We start from the raw sequence: 6265 nt of genomic DNA, 5'->3' as shown, positions 1-6265 counted from the left end.
TTTGGCAAAGCGGGCCCCTAACGGGAGGCCTGCACGACAGGCTATTAACTTATTGGTAGAGTGCGCCTCTAATAATTGCGTCTACTAAGCTATTCAATAATATCTTTTGGCTATAACTTTGTTTTAACTGATCTCAATATTGATGGATTACTATTTTGAGTATTGCTCCCATTGGACTTCTTATGTCAAGATATAGGTCAAATAATAAATATTCCTTTTTGGGTGGTCTATGGGCTACTGCTCAATTGATTAGTTATGAAATATCATTAACTCTATGTGTGTTATCAATATCTCCATGTGTGATTTGTTGAGACAGAAATTTTTCCATGCTTCTTTCTTTTTGTCTTTATTTCTTTTCTTCGGTAAATTTCTACTTATTAATCTCATGAATCGATCCCCCTTTGACTGTACAAGAATATGTGGAGCTCGACATACGCAATTTAGCTAAAACAGTAAGAAATTTGTTCGCAGAATGCAAATCCTGCCGCACTAAATAAACAAACTCGGAGAAGGAACAAACATACACATGCATGAATAGATTAGTGAGAGTAGCATTTTTCACATAATCATGGATTGAGACCATTTCAATTCAAATACTTAATATTATTATTTTCAAGGTCAGAAGTAATGGTAATTAACATTTTTAAAAAATAAAATGTACATAATATAAATTAACTAAATATTATGTGACAAAAGAGGCAGCCAACAGGTTTGTGTGATCAAGAATCACCAAACAACAGCAATTTGCATGTGAAAGAGGGAAGGGTAGGTATTACACTAATGAAGTAGGAAGCACTTGAAGTTGCCTGATGCTTCCACTTTACACTTGTCCCTCAAAATAGAAAAGTAGATACTATATCTACGAATTGGATCACCTTGTCCCCACCCAACTAACTAATTAATTTTACATAAATTCTGAAAACTATTGCTCCAATCCCCTTGCATCTTCTCGTTAAATGATACCCTTAACTATAGTGGTTAATAAGAACTAACTTAATTTTTATAAGCATGGCCTTATAAATTTAGCCTTTAAAGATTCAAGTTTATATTAATCTTTTTATTATAAAATTATTATTTTTCTCAAGCACGACCTCTATTTACAAAGTTTAGATTGGAACCCAAAAGCTTGCATGTATATTTTTTAAATTAAAAATGTTAACTATGCTAATACATATATGTACATTACAAAGTACTTTAATAAAATATCTAAAATATATATATTCTTTAATTCTTATTATTATTAATCTTCGTTTAAAAATAAAATATTATACCCTTCAGAGTGAAATTCACTTGGAGGTGATGGAACTATTTCAACCTTACTAACTTCATTTTCACAGTCTAGAATAAGTTTTTAACAAATTGTATTATTATCATAAATTAATTCAAAATATTAAGTAAATTATATAAATAAAATTTAAAAATTTTATAAGGACTAAAGCGCCAGTTCAAACCTATTTTTGTAGGACTTATAAGGTCAAGATTTAAAAGCCTTTTTATGTTAAAATTCTTATTTTTTTTTAAAGTTCAATCCTCAAAAAAATATAGGATCACCTAGAAGGCTAGCCAGTCAGGCCCTTATTGATCATTCTAGCCTTAACTGCAATTTCACTAGTACCTAGTATATATATATATATATATATATATATATTCTCATTCTCAACATAATAACTATCATGTTTATAAAATTTAGATAACCACATGCATAATTATAAATTTTGTTTGGCCTGATCCTCAGCTCCACCATATATAATACTAAATGGAAGCAAAATTTATTTAAGAACCAATATATCAGATGTGGAATTAAACTCTCTCTGGAACGACGAGACGAGTAGGTTTATCTCGGAATGAAATTCCACAGAAACAACAAAATCAGATGATGACGACCCTGCATTTCTAAACACGATCAATAAGGGAGCACTTCAAGTTGCCTAGCTATAGTTGGCCAAAGAAACAAAAAAGTAGCCTTCCTATACATATATATAGGCCTACACTTTATAAATACGACCAAATTAATTGTCTCCCAACTTTCTATTTCATATCATGTAACCCCTGACAACTATATATACACCCAAATCTCCCACCACCTTGTAATGCTAGCCCTCAACTTGTCATGCAATCATCACCATCTTGAATGCCTTGCTTGCTCGTAATATGAAAAAGCACAACTAACGTACAATTAACATGTTCTATTGATTAACTTTGTTAAAAGGTTAAAGTTAAGGAGTATCTTCAAAGTCATGCACAGACACAAAATTATAACATTAATACATGGACCTTGATATTCTTATGTTAAAAGTGGACAAAACAAAGAGATCTTCATATAGTCATGAGTATAATATTACATGCATGGTAACTATAGTAAAGTTAAATAGGACTTGCTTAGTTGAATAGCTCAAGCCAGGTCCTATATAATAGGGGTTCAAAAAATTATATTTAAGAGCTAGTTAAACGGTCGGTTAGATTTGATATAAGAAGAAAAATTATCTTTAAAATGTAATCAAGAATATACTAATGAACAGTTCTTACGGCTAAATGTTGGGGCAAGGCAGGCGCACTGCTTTGAAAGGGATCAGAGAATCCAACAAAGATTTCCCAACGGATATACTCAGGCCCCACGGACATGATTCCCGACCTCTATATAAAGGAAACATGCGAGAGCTGTCAAGCAACTCAAACTCAATTGTTTATTTCATGTTTCTTTAATTGTTCAGCTAGGCCTTCCCTCTTGCTGTATATCTTGGACACCCTGTGTTCAATATACTTACAAGCTGCTTCCTTTTTATTTTCCCTCCTCACAAACCAAACCTAAAGCAGTCTCTCGTGTCATGGCCCAAAACAAGCTCGCTATCTCTTTCATTTTCCTTGCACTCATTTTCTGCCATGCATTCCAATCCATTCATGGACTTAGGAATCTCAAGTCCCAAGGCCTTCAAAACCAGAAGAGCGTGCATGGTGACCCAGTGACTGCCAATGCCAACGTGTCTCCGCCGGTCCCACCAACTGAGGCGGCACAAGGTCACGGCCTTGAACTCGATGATTTCAGGCCAACTTCCCCTGGTCACAGTCCCGGCGTAGGACATTGACATTCCATTCACAACTAGGGCGCTTGTCGTGAAGTAGACTATTTATTTACAGTCTTTGTAACAATCACATATTGAGAGAGATAGGGGTATAAAAGAGTGAGTCAGTGTATGAGATTCATTTTTTCTGTTGACACGAATCATTTCTCTTTCTTTCTATCTTTCTCCAACTGTTAAAGATCCGAATCACCTAGCATAGTAGATCCTTTGATTTCAAGGTGTGCTTTCTATAAGATATTTTGGAAGAGAAGGGGGCGATAACAGCAAAGTAATAATGAGATTCTTGTTCTTGTAGTGTCTGTGCGCGTGGGGTTTATATTTGATTTAGGGATTGTGATTTGTGTACGATGCTTGTGTCTGGATTTGATTACCGTGACTTTGTGTGTGTGTGTGTGTGTACCATCTAGGTGCTATCCAATAAACACATTTTTACTTTCTTTTCTATCGAATGAATGCTGGTCTTAATCTGTCTCTCTTTCCAACAAGTATTGATCATATTTTGTTTTGTTGTGGAAGACGTTTGATGGAAGTTCCAAAATTCTATGATTATGTCGCATCTAAACAAAAGCGATATTATTGTTATCAAATTCTTGAATTAACTTTTCAAGTTTATCATTTTTGTATTTTTAATTCACAAAATTATTAATTAGCTCATAAATTCAGACTAAATGAAACTTGCTTAAATTCACAAGTTAACCTTTTGAGTTTATCATTTTTATATTTTTAACTTATAAAATTATGTAAATTTACTAATAAACTCATTGAACAAAATAGGTATATATTATCTAGAACTTAGTTCATAAAAATGGTTGGATCTTATTCAATGAAAAATAAAAATCAAGAAAACAAAAACTAATATAAATAAATAAGAAAGCAAAAAATACGAAAAATAGGTTGTTCTATTTTGAAATTTTTTTTATTGAATATAATAATCTATAAATTTAAATGGATTTAATTTCAATGATATATATTTAAAATATATTTAAATTAAATTATAATCATATTTTATATTTTAATTATTTAATCATATATTTTTAAAGGCTATTTATTAATAAAAGTAATCTCTTACGAATTTATAATTTAAGTTTATATTTTAAGTTTATATTTTTGTTATAAATTTATTTAAACTCTCAAATTTAACAGCCTTGAACGTGGGTATAAATTAGGGCTAATGATTATGTGGGTGCAATTATAGAACAAATTGTGAACGCACGCCAGACATTCAAATGATCCATAGTAGTTCTTATTGGGCTTTACTGCTACGCGGAGAATGGCCCAAATTTTAAAGTTTTAATTTGAAAATTTTTACTTAGTGTAAAAATAAGGGGAAAAAATGAGAAAAAAGAAAGAAACCCTAATAGTAGAGGTTGCCCGCAGAGCTTCAGGAAAAGAAGAGTTCCTTGTTTGTTCCTTCACCTTTTTCTTGTTTTTTTTTTTTTGTTCGGAGGATGACATTCAAGTTATAAAATAATGAATTTATAATAGTTAGATTCTTAATAATTTTTTTTGAAATTTCAGTTTTAAGTATTAATTAGATAGTTATAAATTTAAAAATTTTAATTATAAATAAGATATTTAAATTTATTATTTTAAGATTCTGAATTATGATATAGTGTTAAATTCGTTTATATGCTCCATTTTGCACTTCTTAACTTAGTTGATTTTTTTTCCCTTTTTGGGATGCTATCTAAACCCATCATTTTGGCCATGCGATGCAGGTTTCTGACAAAAGTTATAATTGGGATTTTAAAAAAATAATTTTATGATATCCTCAATCATTCAAGAGAGCATGCGTGGGAAAAAAATAAGGTTAATAGAAAAAACTGTCATGAAATTTTTTTTAAGGGACACCTGATACCCTAAACTTTTTTTGAAGCATTTTTTGCCTCAAACATTTCAAAAAGAGAGCATTTTCCCTCACTGGTAGAAATTATGAACGTTGACTATTAATTGAAGTTTGACCAAGAGTTAAATAGCATATTTGCTTTGAAACTTTTTCTTTAGGGACACTGGGTACCCTAAACTTTTGTTTGGAGCTTGTTTATCCTAGAAATTTCAAAAAGAAAGTAATTTTACCTTGCCGTTAATATTGACTGTTACTTTAACTTTAATTGCCATATGTAGCCATGCGAAATTTAAAAATAAAAAACCACCTAGATAATAAGAACACCTCTATTAACAGCAATAATAACAGCAAGAAACAACCCATGAATAGCAAGCAATTTTAAATCATTTGAACCCATACCTGTACCTAGAAACAATCAACTATCTGTTGAGTCAATCCATATGAACTCAACCGTGTGGAAGCTCTCTTCTTCTATTATCTCACTCAAATATGATGACTCTGTGGACTTTGACCTTAACTCAGACTCTTTTGAGGGCTTCACAATATCAAAACTGACCATGGTGGTGATAGCGAAAGTAGTAGCTTGGATGTTACGCGAGGAGCATGTGGCAATTGTCGAGGGAGAACAAAAGCAATCTAGGGGAAGTTAAAAATGGTGAATTTTCCCTTAATGGACAAAGCGACAATGTTGTGGGCTTGAGCAATCATTTGTGGGGGTGAAAGTGTTGAGCCAAAAGTGAGACTTCTTGTGAGACTCACAAATCTCATACACTTATTTTTTTCAACTTCGCATTTGGACTCTAATTTATGGTAATGTGGGAGCTTGCTAGTGAAAAAGGAGCAGGAGGAAGAGGAGGAGGATGATGATGAAGAAGAAGACGATAGAGCAAAATTACTCTCTTTTTGAAACTGTCAGGGTAAACAAGCTCCAAACAAAAGTTTAGGGTACCTAGCATCCTTGAAGAAAAAGTTTCAAGGCAAATATGCTATTTAATTCTTAGTCAAATTTCAATTAACAATCAACATTCATAATTTTTAATGGGGGCAAAAATACTCTCTTTTTAAAAATTCGGGGCAAAAATGTGCCCAAAAAGGTTTAAGGTGCCTGGCGTGTAACATCCTAAGATTCCTTATTTGTAATTATCAGTGTGTTCAAGGTTAATTTAGTCAATTTAAGTAAATTATTGATTTAGTGAGGATTACGGGAGACTAATATGGTGTTTGAATCCTTGGACAACCTTAAAAGAGGGCTAGATCGATGTTCAAGTAGGCCATCGTACAGAAGGGAGTTTAAAATTTTGTGGGATGTTCTGTGCTATATACTGCGGCAGGTGTGTTG

The sequence above is a fragment of the Prosopis cineraria genome, unplaced genomic scaffold (genome assembly GCF_029017545.1).
Source record: "Prosopis cineraria cultivar Desert tree isolate PC_DT_omini unplaced genomic scaffold, ASM2901754v1 PC5, whole genome shotgun sequence".
In the NCBI taxonomy this organism is placed as follows: domain Eukaryota; kingdom Viridiplantae; phylum Streptophyta; class Magnoliopsida; order Fabales; family Fabaceae; genus Prosopis; species Prosopis cineraria.
Note: the sequence above shows the minus strand (reverse complement) of the source record.